Raw genomic sequence first — 16,872 nt, forward strand, 5'->3', positions numbered from 1 at the left:
ACAGCAGACAGGGAACACCTGCAGCGGCAAGTGTGAGAGTGTGAGCGGAACACCAGGGGACACCGGAGATAAGGAGGTGGACGCAACCTCAGGGTCTATTCCGCTGGTGTGGGTCCAGTGAGTGCTTGACCGGAGAGTGGGAGCTCAGAGAAGAGGAGTATCTAGGGCATATCCCCACCAGAGGGCGCGTTTGGGCAGGTTGTCCCCAGCTCCACCAAGATTGCCGGAATCTGCTGTCCGGAGTGTTTTTATGTGTGAATAAATGTCAGTTTTTATGCATCTCAACTTTTGCCTGAAGACTCTTTGTGCATCGGCCGATGAAGATACTGACACACACTGTCCTAGCATTGAAGAAGTGATGAAGTCAGGGATGTGCCTTGAATACAGAGCTGCCACGACTACACAGCCAGAGGCCTCCCTGGGCCATCACTTCATGTGGCGTAGTCGGCAGGACCCAAGAAGCGGGAGATCAGGTCGTGCCCGGAGCACAGGATCCGGACCATGATGCAAGATTTCCAGTCCCGTGGTGGGAAGAGAACACAGTGCCCGTAGCGTTGGACCGGGTACAAGATGGCGGCAAGGAGGCCGTTATCTGTAAAGAAGAAAGGGCGCGAAAAGTTGGCGCCAAAAGAAGAGCCTGGGGCTGGCCGGCGCCGAAGAAAAAGTGCGGAGTACTCCGCCCAAAGAGGGGAGGCGCCAGCTCCAGGGCACTGAAGAAGAAGAAAAAGAAGTACCTCAGCGGAGGAGTCAAGATGATGCGTGAGGCTGGGGGTGGAGTCCGTTTAAGAGCGGGAAACGAAGGCCCGCCTCCACTCTTCCCAGCCTCAGCATTGACATCACCGCCGTTACAAGTGAGATTGTCAGAGACAGCGATGGAAACCTTTGGACAACCAGAGGAGTTAGCTACCACGATGGCTTTAATCAGCCTAGGCCGGGGCCGACCCAGGTTCGCTCCTGCCGGTGAGGCAGCGTTGGCGGACCTTCCTATCGGACCGGGAGGTTCTACACGCCCGGATAAAGTCTCCTGGAAGACCTCCTGGGACGCGCAGACCGGGAGAACCATCACGGAAGTGAAGGCGACTTATGCCACGCCACCAATGCCAAGCCGTCCGGGAGTTGCAGTCTTCCCGTGGGAGGTTCCACAGCTTGATGTCGCCGCCCCGTCGCCTAGTCATGTACCGGAGCCGGGTGAAGTGGCTGCCCCGATACTGGAGAAAGATCACCGGGGCTTTATGTGGGACCCTGTCATTGTTCCGCCCACGGTACCGTATCCCAGAGCTCCGTCCCCGAAGCCTGACCCAGTTCAGGAACGTCTCCTGGCCGAGACCCTTGTCCGGGAGATGCTGTCCGGTCCTGGCGGTGAAGACCTGGCCCAGCAGTTTGTTACCGGAGTGGTTGTTAAGTTCAACCAACAGGAGGGGTATGGATTCATCCGAGAAGCAGAGACCAGGGGTGACTATTTTTACAACAGAGTTCATCTGGATGTGGAAGGGCTGCCCAAGCGACTCCATACCCTGTGGCCGGGCGAGAGGGTTCAATTCCTGCCGGACGCAGGTAGCCGCGGCCTGTTTGCCGTTTGTGTCTCTCGCATGCCAACCACCCGGGAAGCGGAGCAGTGGCAACAGGAGATTGACTGGGAGGAACAACAAGAGCGGCGCCGGAACCATGCCAGACCGATCCCGTCCGAGCCCTCTCACCACCGACGCATCACGGCTGCTGCCCCGGAAACAGCGACTGAACCGACCCTTGACCCGGAGAGGATTCCATCCGTGGTAGCGGTAACACAAAATGTTACCAACAGGCCGGTCATCATGCTAGACGCGTCGCCATCCGCACCACCACCGTCCCGGGCCGAGACGCCATCACCCCCGCGAGGAGCTGCAGCAGCTGAGCCCGTGGAGCCGCCTTTCGCCCCTGTGTCCTTTAGAAGAATCCGCCGCCAGCCGGGACAATCTTTGGGGGCCTACATCCAGGCTCAAGCGGAGAAATGGAAGCGGGCCTGGCCCCAAGAGTAAGTGCCTACTGCTCATCTGATGTTTAAGTCCGGTGCTGTTAACCGGCAGAAGTTCTGTTAAAAGTTTTACGGGCCTGTTGCCCTCCAGCAAAGACCGGGAGCGCTGCTGAGCCTCCGGGCGCCCATCTAAGACCGGGAGCGCTGTTGAGCCTCCGGGCGCTACGTAGAGACCGGGAGCGCTGCTGCGCCACTAAGCGCCCCTACAGACCGGGAGCGCCGCTGAACTGGAGTCGTTGTTGTGGACTGACCTAAAAGGTTTTATTGTCTTAATATGTTTATAGTTAAGAGCCTTGCCGGGAGGCTCGGATTTTAAGAGGGGAGGCATGTAGTGGGTGGGCCTACCCCCTACTAGTTCAGCATAGTTACCCGGCATTGTTATTATTAAAAATGTTGAATTTTATTACTGTATGTGATTTTTGTGTATTAGGGCACCCCCTAGTGGTCGGGTGGGACGGCTGTTGCCACCGGGGAGGAGGAGTCGGCCGGATATCTAGGGAGAGATTGTGTGTGTGTGGGAAGAAGGATCCGGGACAGCAGACAGGGAACACCTGCAGCGGCAAGTGTGAGAGTGTGAGCGGAACACCAGGGGACACCGGAGATAAGGAGGTGGACGCAACCTCAGGGTCTATTCCGCTGGTGTGGGTCCAGTGAGTGCTTGACCGGAGAGTGGGAGCTCAGAGAAGAGGAGTATCTAGGGCATATCCCCACCAGAGGGCGCGTTTGGGCAGGTTGTCCCCAGCTCCACCAAGATTGCCGGAATCTGCTGTCCGGAGTGTTTTTATGTGTGAATAAATGTCAGTTTTTATGCATCTCAACTTTTGCCTGAAGACTCTTTGTGCATCGGCCGATGAAGATACTGACACACACTGTCCTAGCATTGAAGAAGTGATGAAGTCAGGGATGTGCCTTGAATACAGAGCTGCCACGACTACACAGCCAGAGGCCTCCCTGGGCCATCACTTCATGTGGCGTAGTCGGCAGGACCCAAGAAGCGGGAGATCAGGTCGTGCCCGGAGCACAGGATCCGGACCATGATGCAAGATTTCCAGTCCCGTGGTGGGAAGAGAACACAGTGCCCGTAGCATTGGACCGGGTACAAGATGGCGGCAAGGAGGCCGTTATCTGTAAAGAAGAAAGGGCGCGAAAAGTTGGCGCCAAAAGAAGAGCCTGGGGCTGGCCGGCGCCGAAGAAAAAGTGCGGAGTACTCCGCCCAAAGAGGGGAGGCGCCAGCTCCAGGGCACTGAAGAAGAAGAAAAAGAAGTACCTCAGCGGAGGAGTCAAGATGATGCGTGAGGCTGGGGGTGGAGTCCGTTTAAGAGCGGGAAACGAAGGCCCGCCTCCACTCTTCCCAGCCTCAGCATTGACATCACCGCCGTTACAAGTGAGATTGTCAGAGACAGCGATGGAAACCTTTGGACAACCAGAGGAGTTAGCTACCACGATGGCTTTAATCAGCCTAGGCCGGGGCCGACCCAGGTTCGCTCCTGCCGGTGAGGCAGCGTTGGCGGACCTTCCTATCGGACCGGGAGGTTCTACACGCCCGGATAAAGTCTCCTGGAAGACCTCCTGGGACGCGCAGACCGGGAGAACCATCACGGAAGTGAAGGCGACTTATGCCACGCCACCAATGCCAAGCCGTCCGGGAGTTGCAGTCTTCCCGTGGGAGGTTCCACAGCTTGATGTCGCCGCCCCGTCGCCTAGTCATGTACCGGAGCCGGGTGAAGTGGCTGCCCCGATACTGGAGAAAGATCACCGGGGCTTTATGTGGGACCCTGTCATTGTTCCGCCCACGGTACCGTATCCCAGAGCTCCGTCCCCGAAGCCTGACCCAGTTCAGGAACGTCTCCTGGCCGAGACCCTTGTCCGGGAGATGCTGTCCGGTCCTGGCGGTGAAGACCTGGCCCAGCAGTTTGTTACCGGAGTGGTTGTTAAGTTCAACCAACAGGAGGGGTATGGATTCATCCGAGAAGCAGAGACCAGGGATGACTATTTTTACAACAGAGTTCATCTGGATGTGGAAGGGCTGCCCAAGCGACTCCATACCCTGTGGCCGGGCGAGAGGGTTCAATTCCTGCCGGACGCAGGTAGCCGCGGCCTGTTTGCCGTTTGTGTCTCTCGCATGCCAACCACCCGGGAAGCGGAGCAGTGGCAACAGGAGATTGACTGGGAGGAACAACAAGAGCGGCGCCGGAACCATGCCAGACCGATCCCGTCCGAGCCCTCTCACCACCGACGCATCACGGCTGCTGCCCCGGAAACAGCGACTGAACCGACCCTTGACCCGGAGAGGATTCCATCCGTGGTAGCGGTAACACAAAATGTTACCAACAGGCCGGTCATCATGCTAGACGCGTCGCCATCCGCACCACCACCGTCCCGGGCCGAGACGCCATCACCCCCGCGAGGAGCTGCAGCAGCTGAGCCCGTGGAGCCGCCTTTCGCCCCTGTGTCCTTTAGAAGAATCCGCCGCCAGCCGGGACAATCTTTGGGGGCCTACATCCAGGCTCAAGCGGAGAAATGGAAGCGGGCCTGGCCCCAAGAGTAAGTGCCTACTGCTCATCTGATGTTTAAGTCCGGTGCTGTTAACCGGCAGAAGTTCTGTTAAAAGTTTTACGGGCCTGTTGCCCTCCAGCAAAGACCGGGAGCGCTGCTGAGCCTCCGGGCGCCCATCTAAGACCGGGAGCGCTGTTGAGCCTCCGGGCGCTACGTAGAGACCGGGAGCGCTGCTGCGCCACTAAGCGCCCCTACAGACCGGGAGCGCCGCTGAACTGGAGTCGTTGTTGTGGACTGACCTAAAAGGTTTTATTGTCTTAATATGTTTATAGTTAAGAGCCTTGCCGGGAGGCTCGGATTTTAAGAGGGGAGGCATGTAGTGGGTGGGCCTACCCCCTACTAGTTCAGCATAGTTACCCGGCATTGTTATTATTAAAAATGTTGAATTTTATTACTGTATGTGATTTTTGTGTATTAGGGCACCCCCTAGTGGTCGGGTGGGACGGCTGTTGCCACCGGGGAGGAGGAGTCGGCCGGATATCTAGGGAGAGATTGTGTGTGTGTGGGAAGAAGGATCCGGGACAGCAGACAGGGAACACCTGCAGCGGCAAGTGTGAGAGTGTGAGCGGAACACCAGGGGACACCGGAGATAAGGAGGTGGACGCAACCTCAGGGTCTATTCCGCTGGTGTGGGTCCAGTGAGTGCTTGACCGGAGAGTGGGAGCTCAGAGAAGAGGAGTATCTAGGGCATATCCCCACCAGAGGGCGCGTTTGGGCAGGTTGTCCCCAGCTCCACCAAGATTGCCGGAATCTGCTGTCCGGAGTGTTTTTATGTGTGAATAAATGTCAGTTTTTATGCATCTCAACTTTTGCCTGAAGACTCTTTGTGCATCGGCCGATGAAGATACTGACACACACTGTCCTAGCATTGAAGAAGTGATGAAGTCAGGGATGTGCCTTGAATACAGAGCTGCCACGACTACACAGCCAGAGGCCTCCCTGGGCCATCACTTCAATACCACCGTTCACATGCGGTTGCGTGCGGTATAGTCAGGATCCGGTGACATGCAGTATATGGACGCAGCTCAAAAACGCTACAAGTTTTTGAAAAAAGTAAAAATACTGCAAGTCACTGGATCCTGACTGTACTGCATGCAAACGCATGTGAATGCATGTTGACGCGCGTCCATTGCAAATGCATTGCAATGAAAACGTATTTGTACTGGATCCGTTTTTGCATTAAAAAAATGTTCAGGTTGCATCTTAAAAAAACGTAGTGTGAAAGTACCCTTACTGGAGCAGCTGCAACAAGGGAAAAATGAAGCTTTATTCTCCCTGCAGCTTCTCTCTTCTATTGGGGTGGAGCAAAGAGCACTTAGGTTTTGTGCCCATCATGAATTTTAGGCTGCTTTCACACTTCTGTCTTTTTCCATCAGTCACAATCTGTCGCTTAGGCCTCCGACACACATCCGTGCCGCCGGTACATGTTTGGTACGTTTTTGCACGAATCGGCGGCACGGAGACACGTACACCAATGTTACCCTATGGTAACAGGCACACACACGTAAAACCACATGGAACGTGGGTCGGTGTCGTTTGTACGTGTGTGTGTTTTTCCACACGCTCAACATGTCCGTTTTTCTCTGGCATCACGCAGACACGGACCCACTAAAGTCAATGGGTCTGTGCCTGCACGTATGTGACACATAGCATGTCCATGTGCTACCCATACCGTCCGTGTGCGTTTTTAACCCCTTCACGACCTTTGACGGATATATCCGTCACAGAGCGTGTGACATTAAGCCCCGTCCCGTGCCGTGGGCAGGATGCAGCGATCCGCGCACATATCAGCTGTTTTCAACAGCTGACATATGTGCCTGCATTTTACGAGTGGAATTGCATTCCACCCGTAACATTAACCCCTTACATCTCGCTGCCAAAGTCTGGCAGCGAGATGTATATACGCGCGGTCATGATTTTCACTTACCGCCGCCCCCACCGGAAGTCACGTGAGTGTTCACGTGACTTTCGGTGGTTGCCATGGTAGCACAGGGTCATGTGATGACGCCTGCAGCTATGACGAGTCACTTTCGTTTTCACTCGGCCCGGAGGCCAGTAAAGCAGGAAGTGACCGTATCTGCTGTTTACAGCTGTATAGCTGTGATCAGCAGATAGTGCAGAGCGATCGGATTGTTGATCGCTATAATCCCCTAGGGAGACTAGTAAAATAAAAAAAAGTAAAACAAAGTTTTAAAAAATAAAAATAAAAAAAAACCTAAAAGTTCAAATCACCCCCCTTTCACTCCATTGAAAATTAAAGGGTTAAAAAAAAAATAAATATACACATATTTGGTATCGCCGCGTTCAGAAATGCCCGATCTATCAAAATATAAAATCAATTCATCTGATTGGTAAACGGCGTAGTGGCAAAAAAAATTCCAAACGCCAAAGTTACGTTTTTTGGTCGCCGCAAGTTTTACGAAAAATGCAATAACAGGCGATCAAAATGTAGCATCTGCGCAAAAATGGTACCATTAGAAACGTCAGCTGGAGACGCAAAAAATAAGCATTCACTGAGCCATAGATCCCAAAAAATGAGAATGCAATGGGTTTCGGAAAATGGCGCAAAACGTACGCCACTTTTATTGGACAAGCTTGTGAAATTTTTTTTTACCCCTTAGATACAAGTGGATGACTCGCCCACCCCAGGGCCTTAGGTGACTCGGTGTCGGGCCGAACTAGTCCGGGGTAGTCAGCGATGGCGGGGCCCGACTCCGTGACCCTGGTGGAGTCAGTACAAAATGTGGCGATATTGGGGGAGATGGTAATAATGTTTATATAAGATTCATGACGCCACCTGTGGTAATTTTCAGCTATGGAGCCGCAGCTGCTGGAAGGGACCTCCGGGGATGATGTTATGGCAGCTGAGGTGTTTCTTGCTCTCCACAGGTAGAGCAGGTGACCCGGGGCAACCTTTGGTGCTTGGTAAAGTGTATGGTGTTTGTGGACGAGATGCAGGATAAAGCAGATGACACAGGACTTTCAGTTGAGATCTTTACTCACTGTTTTGGTCTTTGTACTGCAGCAAACCAGTTGCCCACAGTATGCTGGGATCCACTGTCAGGGACCTCCGCCGATCCCGGGTAGTTCCGGGTAGCTGGTGCACCCCTCTTTGTGTCCTTTCCTGGCTGACTTCTTAGCCTTGACTGTTTTAGCTGAGCTGGTCTTGGCCTCCACCACAGGGCCTGTACAAAGGGGGCTAACCGCAGTTGTATCTTGCCCCCTTCACCAGGGATCTGTGGTGGGTTGTGGCCCTGGGTGCTTGCAACCACCCCCGGGCCTTCGGTGTTACTTTTTGAGGAATTGTCTTTCTTCCCTCTGTCTGGGGACCGTCCCCGAATGCAGCCAGATTCCTCCACCCAATCTTTCAGTGGAACAGGTCACGAGCCAATATGCCCTTCCGTGGCCCTGGAATCCTTTCTTTCTTTTGGGGTGATACCTGGGCCTAACTAGACCCCATGGTCTCCACCAGGAACCTCCTTCTGTTTCTGTCCTTTCTGTCTGCTGTCCTCTCCTGACAGCCCACCTCCTCACTCCTCTACTCCTTCTCTCTCCCTGCCTGACAGGCTGACTGACTTGAACTTCCTAGTTCCCTTTGTCTACGCTCTCTTTCTGACTCCTCCCACACACCCACTGACTAGGCCCCACCCACACCATTGGGACCAGTGATGGGACTTACGGCCCCATGAGCTAAACATCTATGGGGGTTGCTGCCACTATCCCTGACCTGGTGTATGCCTACTAATTAGTGTGTGCAAGTTTTGTCTGTACACTGGCAGTTGACCCCATTCTTACCCGAGATGGGATACCACACCTCTGGCTGAGGTGCAATATCTCTGTGGTGATGGAGCCTCAGGGGCACCACACCTATACATGTTTGGTGTCTACAAACTCGCACCGACTTCAGGCATCATACCCACACATCAGTTTTACTATATAGTGAACACGGTGAATAAAACATCCCGAAAACTATTGTGCCATCACACTTTTTTTGCAGTTGTTCCACACTTGGAATTTTTTTGCTGTTTTCCAGTACACCATATGGTAAAACTTATAGTTTAATTTAAAAGTACAACTTGTCCCGCAAAAAACAAGCCCTCACATGGCAAGATTGATGGAAAAAATAAAAAGTTACGTCTCTTGGAAGAAGGGGAGCAAAAAACAAAAATGGAAAGTGCCCGGGGGCGGAAGGGGTTAATCCAAACATCAGCTATACTTATTACCAATCTGGCAGGTCAATTAAGGTCATTAATTCTGGCGCCAAGACCTCATATCCTGCCTCAATTGCAATCGTGACTGCAGCTGGGCACCTTCCCTCTCTGTTCATAATGTGAGCTCTCTGTACCCCACATTTTTGGAAATGGCTCCAAGGATAGACAGGGTGACCGGATCTCATAGGGTGGGAAAAAATGTCGGAATCTTGTTCGTCTGGACCCCACAAAACAATTCCCCTTTCCAGATATTGAGGTAGCCAAAATTTGAGCTCGATCAAACGCTACCTTAACTACGTTACCTACGTAGTACGGCTACGTTAACCCGTGCCGCTCGTTGCTCAAAGTTTTAAAAAAATCCATATTTTTGGCCAAAAAGCTAACATATGGAGCCATAACTTTGTGGGGTCCCGAGGCTCGGTGTCGGTGCAGCGGTGCATTACCTTCAGGGACTCCACGCGGCTGGATCTCGTCACAGGTAGGAAATCCTCTATTTTGATTGTCGTGACGCCACTCTCAGAATTGCGGTCAGTGGGGACCGCCACTGCAGGTTAGGGGTGCCTGGGGCTGATAGTAGGTGCAGTCAGTTGTAATAGCCTCCTGAGAGTGAGGCATGCCCCAGGGTCCCGTGTAGGTGTGTGGAACTACAAGTCGCAGAATGACTCACACGCACAAGCAGGATGTCTTTCAGGGATTTTACTCACTGATGGTGGCAGGGTGAGTAACCCGGGCGTAGCTGGGATGAACCAGGCTGGAACCAGGTGTCCTTCAGGCTGACTTATGAGGGTGGCTACCAACTCGCCTTCCTTAGCCCAATGTGTTTTGGGGTAACCCCTGCTTGAAGCCCTGCTGGGGTCGCCCAGGGAAGTTGCTGGTGCCTCTCTCCCCTTCTTTTTGGCCCGTTTGCTTGTAGCCTGGACCAGGTCACTCCGGCTGCTTGCCTCCTGTGAGCTATGGGCCCTAACTTTGGCTACGTGGCTGCGGACTCTGTGGTGTTGTCTTGGGGGTGTAAAGTGCCCCCTCATGCAGGTTTGGCAAAGGAAAGGTGAATCTATCCCTGCACTGGGACCTGCTCCCCGTTTGGGCATGGTTCTCCCTGACAGTCTCCTTACTTTCCACTCCGTTGCTCTCTCTTTAGCTGTGTGTGGATTTCGGGCAGCACTCCCAGGTGACCGTTCTCCCCCGTCGGTAGTCACTGCGCGTACGTTGTCAGAATTGTGTAGAGCTACAGGGTCTGCTTCTGCCCTCCCTGAACTTCACCACTCAACTGTCTTTGGCTCACTCTTCCCTCCTCTCCTGTTCTTGCCTACGTCACCTAGCAACCAGGCTCTCTACCACACCCCTCGAGTGGAGATGGAGGCTTCGCCCCCTCCACCCCTCGAGTGGAGATGGAAGCTTCGCCCCCTCCTGGGATCCCCAGGGGTCCTCTCAAAGGTACATGTGTGAGACCTGATCACTATGCGCCTGTGTAGTCACACCTCGGTCAGCCTTCTGGATTACCTGTTTTGTACTGTCCCCAGCATGGGTGCAGTACTCAGTGGTGCCTGACCAGGTCAGGGGCGCCACAACTCCAGAACGGTAAATAATAAAAACACGCTTAATATCTCAAAAGAAAGCTAATGTTGTTCTTCAAAATGTATATATTACACACAGGGTGCATGTAATTTCTATTTTAGGGATGGTTCTATTTTAGGGATGGAAGATTCCTCACTGCGTGGCCCAAGATAGACAAAGGAAAATACGACACAGGTATCAGTGAGAATCTAATACAAAAGCAGCTAACTTCAGGAGTAATTGCAAATGTTACTGCTGAATTCGAGACCAAATTAACTGAGAGCCATCCCAGAGATGACTACAAGGAGCTGTTGCAGTTGGTTCTCGTATTTGTTGGATCACTAGACGGCAATATTGTGGGTTTTAGAATTCCAGGAGCCATTCATCACGCTAGGTGGATGGCAAAGGCTATTTACTGCTTAAAAATGTTCATTTTTCGTCGTCAATTTAAGATGTGTAAAGAAGAAGAAAGTTCTGTGCGTGCCATTTCTGTTTTCCTAGTTAAAATTGATTGTAAAGCTTGGTTCAATGCTTCAAAAGCTCATCTTGCGCCAAAGCAAGATTTAGGTATTTTGCATAGTCTGTTAGACTATAAAGAATGCGACAACGACATTGCAGAAATAGTCCTGACCAAATTTTCGAACCATTTGTGGTATTTGAATGCAGAGTTGGTGGGATTATTGTTTTTTGATCCCACCATTACAGACGATGAAAAGTTGTTAATGGCTAATAAATTGCTCAGTAGCACAGATGAACCATCAGAGCACGCTAGGGTTGTAAATCCAAAAGTTAGGAAAGAAAAATTAAAAGAGATAGTTGATGGAGGATTGGTAAATTTACTTACCAAAGAAACATTTACATTCTTTGACCGATTTAACATAAAAACAGATTTCCTAAGACAAAATCCAAACACCTGGCCTCAAAATAATGACTTCCAAGAAGGATTGAAAATTGTCAAAACATTAAAAGTAGTTAATGATATGGCTGAGCGTGGTGTTAAATTAATAACCGAATTTAACGACCTTCTGACAAAAGATGAAGAACAAAAGCAATATGTCCTGCAAGTTGTAAGCAAATGCCGAGCATTATATTCTGACGTTTCAAAAACTACTTTAACAAAAGCTCTAGAATAGATTAGATAACTATGTAAAATTATCAACTCATGTAGGTACTATGTCTGTATCTTTTCTGTGTCTGTTTTGTATGTATTATATACCTCATTTTCATATTTTAAAATAAAAAATGTCATTAGACTTATCAGTATTACTTGTTTTTTTGTTATATTTCTACTTTAAACTCAAAAATATACAAAAACCCCCCAAAATTTATCACTTAATAACAAAATATATGAAGTATGCTCCTAGTGGTACCAGGTCACGTTCTTGGGGCTAAAAGCTGTTGTAACTCCGTTTGACTTAAAATAACAATTATGTATAAAATATAAATTTTGAAGAACAACATTAGCTTTCTTTTGAGATATTAAGCGTGTTTTTATTATTTACCGTTCTGGAGTTATGGCTCCATATGTCAGCTTTTTGGCCAAAAATTTGGATTTTTTCAAACTTTGAGCGACGAGCGGCACGGGTTAACGTCGTTTGATCGAGCTCAAATTTTGGCTCAATATCTGGAAAGGGGAATCGTTCTGTGGGGTCCAGACGGACAAAATTCCGACATCAATTTTTTGCGGTCACCCTAGGAGGCTGATTGGTGAAGTAGAGAGGCATCCAGAGCTTTGGGACACACGTGTTGATGGATACCACGACAGGTTGATGGTTGAGAGAGCCTGAATGTCTGTGGCTGAACAAGTCTACCCCAGGAATGGATGGTCTCAATGCACCCCTGGAAGAAAAGCTAAATATGGTAAGTACAGCCATTGCTGTGGTTTCTCTAATTACCTAAATGTGTTGATTCATATAGGTGAAGGTTTTATATTGTTAACTTAAATATTATGCATTTATTACTGGTGCTGACTCATTTTGAGCAACACAGGAGACCAACATACTGAAAAGTATAAGTCTGTTTATCCTGGCTGGAATGTGTAGTTTTTTATTTGTTAAAAATCAGGGGAACATGACATGTCATGCAATAAATGCACTGTACCCTGACTTGTCATGTGCTTTACCTAATGGCCTAGATGTACACATATCTGCATACATCTAATTTTTACTAGTGATGTTTAAATCCATGTCCACACTGGTAGGCCATTCTATGTGAACTATAGATTTTTATGTGTTTTTCTGAAAGTATGGATAGAAGTTATGTATTTCCTTGGAGTTTAAATTTGTCATATGTGAACAAATGGCATAGCATGTAGTGTTGGTCAATATAATTGCCACATGTATTAATCTTAACATTATTATGCAAGAATAACCATTATACATGTATTTCATTAGTTCATCTAAATCATGCAAACATGGGTATGCTGTGCTGGTCATGTATATATTTAAATACCTTAGTTTTATTATGTGCATTTGTGTATATTAACATGTCATGTTACAATATATCATCATTGACCAATGTAATTTTGTTTTCTTTTTTTTTTTTGTACAAAGCAAAAAAAAAAAACAATTAATGTTGAATTTTCTTTTGATGTTTCATTACAGTGGATTTGGTTAAACAGCGCTGGCGGTCAGCAAGAGACCAATTCTGCCATGAATTTAATCTTAATGCTACATCTGCTGCTGCTTCAAAAAAGAAGAAATACATACATTCACTATGATAGGCTGAGTTACCTAATGCCAATTATGGAGGTACCAAAGTAAGTATTTTCAATGTCAATTTATTGTTGATGTAAATCTTAAATTTTAAAACCATAAAACAAAATTTATTTTTATTAACAGTACTGAAGATAACCTTGAGGACAGTGAAGAGGTGCAGTCTGCTGTGTTGTCTGCAACAGCCACATCAGCATCAGAGCTGTCAAGGTTCAAAATGACGATGATGATGAGACTCAAAGGATCTCTCGGGATCCGGCTGCTGTTTCTAATTAAAATGTCATGAGTGCACTTCGAGACTAAATAACTAGACAGCAAGTCAGTTACATCTATCTCCATGACTGGCTCTGACCAAGTGAACTTTTTATTGTTTGAAAAAAACTCTAGACCGAGCAGTAAAGGGGTGTAAACAAATGTTTTAGTCCAATCAAGTATCGCAGGGCAGGGCTTCATGACATAGAGAGATCTGCACATCCTCCATGGATTGGACAGTCCAGGCTCCAGGAATTTGTTCGTCCATCTGTCTCGGGTGCAAACAGGAAATGGCAACCATCTTCAAGCTGTATATATATATATATATATATATGTATATATGTGTGTTAGTTCACTTCTACTGAACTATATAACTGAGTCTATGAAATGGCTGAATTAAGTATTTTTATATACTCAATTCTTGTCCTCAACAGAGCCTACCTCATATCAGCAACCGACAAGCCAGAGCACCATCCAGCCTGAAGCAGAGGAAGGCTCATCAGATCTGGGCTTGGGGACAAGTCAATCCACTGCCCAAATCACAGGCTAGTCTACAGGGCTCCAAAGTGGCCCATCACCAGTTGTTGGTGATGCAAGCCCACAAACACATGCAGGCACACAGCCTAGATCAACAACACATAACCTTCGGTCACTAGCACAAACATACCGTGGTCACAGACATAGGCGTCGTGAGGAATTGCGTTCCCTGCCAGATGTCATTGATACTAGAATTCTACACATGATGAATTCACTAATTCCAGAGAGTGATGGAGAGAGATTTTGTCGCTCCCTCTTACCCTCTCTTGCATTGGTTGCACCTGATAGGCAGGACAGGTTGAGGGCGTCTATGATTACACTGATATCTGCATGCCAACGTGAGCCAGAGCCCATATATGTTTTTGAAGTGATAGAGCAATGGCGAAGTAATCCTCGTGGGCCACACACTACCACTACACTACATACTATGGAAACCCAAACTGAAGAAACCACATATAATTCACAACAAACAAATACTCTAGTGCAACAAAGACAGTGGCCAACATCTTCTTTGATTAATGATTCTCAAACAAGGCCTTCAATTCTACCTCTACATTCAGGAGCTTTTGTTACCCAAATGACTGGACAACAGCCATCTTTTTACCTTCAAGGGCAACAACAAGCACCTTTGCAAACATCAATGCCCTATCAAAGTAATGTTACTAATGTTCATAGACTCCCCCAAATGCTACAACAACCGCCATCATACCATATGCAACATAGTCAACAGCAGCAGTACTTTCAAGGTCAGCCTTACCCAACCAGCTTCACATACACACATCCACAGCCTGGTCCGTTGCAACCATATTTACCAACGTCACAAGGTCATCAATCTGTTCCCACAACAACAGAAATGTTTGTGCAGAGCACAACAACAGTAACAGGTGGAAATACTAATCAGTCACTAACTACAACATCTAGTGTTGGTCAGCCTCCATATTCAGTAGGTGACAATGCCATGGAGACTACACAGGAAAGCATCACTAGCCTAGAGGATTTAGTTGACACATAATTTTTCAACATGCATTAACATGTAAATTGGTAAAGGACTTGAATTTAACAGTTGGATTCTAACCATCCATAAATGTTTAAGATTAATCCGTCCAATGTTGTGGATGATTATTTTTTAAGCAGCTGAAACACAGGTGAAAACGCAAAGTGCGGACACAGCCTAACTTTTTTATTTTTCCCTCAATCTTGCCATATGAGGGCTTGTTTTTTGTGGGACGAGTTGTACTTTTAAATTAAACCATACGTTTTACCATATAGTGTACTGGAAAACAGCAAAAAAATTCCAAGTGTGGAAAAACTGCAAAAAAAAGTGTGATTGCACAATAGTTTTTGGGATATTTTATTCACCATGTTCACTATATGGTAAAGCTGATGTGCATTGTGATGCTTGAGGTCGGTGCGAGTTTGTAGACACCAAACATTTATAGGTTTACTTGTATCTAAGGGGTTAAAAAATTTCACAAGCTTGTCCAATAAAAGTGGCTACTTTTTTGCCATTTTCCAAAACCCGTAGCGTTCTCATTTTTTGGGATCTATGGCTCAGTAACGGCTTGTTTTTTGCGTCTCGAGCTGACATATTTAATATTACTATTTTTGCGCAGATGCTACATTTTGATTGCCTATTTTTGCATTTTGCGTAAAACTTGCAGCGACCAAAAAACGTAATTTTGGAGTTTGGACCTTTTTGCCGCTACGCCATTTGCCAATCAGGGTAATTGATTTTATATTTTGATAAATCGGGCATTTCTGAACGCAGCGATACCAAATATGTGTATATTTTTTATTTTTTTAACCCTTTAATTTTCAATGGGGTGAAAGGGGGGGTGATTTTAACTTTAAGGTTTAGGGTTTTTTTTATTTTTTCAAACTTTTTTTTACTTTTTTTTTTTTATTTTACTAGTCCTCCTAGGGGGCTATATGGAGGAACAATGCGATCGCTCTGCACTATTTGCTGATCATAGCTACAGAGCTGTAAACAGCAGATATGATCACTTTCTGAGTCACTTGGCTCCGGACCGAGTGAAACCGAAAGTGACTCATGATAGCTAGAGGCGTCATCACATGACCCTGTGCTACCATGGCAACCACCGAAAGTCACGTGATCATGCACGTGACTTCCGGTCGGGAAGGTGGTAAGTGAAAATAATGGCCGCGCATATATACATCTCGCTGCCAGACTTTGGCAGCGAGATGTAAGGGGTTAAATGTTTCGGGTGGAATGCGATTCCACTCGGAACATGCAAGCACTCATGTCAGCTGTTGAAAACAGCTGATATGTGCGCGGATTGCCGCGACCTGCCCACGGCAAGGAGCGGGGATTAACCTCACACGCTCCACGACGGATAGTTCCGTCCTTGGTCGTGAAGGGGTTAACTACCAACAGATTGTTAGAATAGTCAAAAAGTATTTACAAGTTTTGTTTTCAAATGAGACAAACAGAAAAACACTTGGCCCCGGGGTTAATTTTGTTTCCAAACGGGGTTCCACTTTAGGAGCAGCAATTTCCCCCACTGATTATACTAAAATTGGCTTTAAAAAATCCACATACCGCAGTTGGCTTTCCACTACAGGTTCATACCGATGTGGAAGTAAATCATGTGGACTGTGTCCTTTTATGTCAAATAAAAAAAACATTGTTGCCACTGCCACTAATAAAACATATGCCAATGAACAATTTCATAACTGTGGAGATGATTTTGTCATCTATGCTATTTGTTAGGGCCAGGTGGACGGGCAGACCCAGGAGGTGGATCCACTGGGCTGAACACCTCACCGAGGGCAAGGTGCCCGGTAGCCGGAGCACTAGCAGGACAGTCCGTTTAGAGGAGTGGAGTAAAGAAGTCCCTGGGACCACGGGGTCTCTGATGGTAGTCCGGGTGACGGAGCTCAGGTTCGGAGGCCGAGATGTCGTCAGGCAGAGTCCGGAACCAATGGAGCGAGAAGGCGGGTCACCACAGGGATCGGAGATGGCAGGAACTGACGGGATGGCAGGCCGTCACCGTTCGGGGTTCGGGTATCGTCAGGA

This window comes from Anomaloglossus baeobatrachus, chromosome 1 (genome assembly GCF_048569485.1).
Source record: "Anomaloglossus baeobatrachus isolate aAnoBae1 chromosome 1, aAnoBae1.hap1, whole genome shotgun sequence".
Classification (NCBI taxonomy): Eukaryota; Metazoa; Chordata; class Amphibia; order Anura; family Aromobatidae; genus Anomaloglossus; species Anomaloglossus baeobatrachus.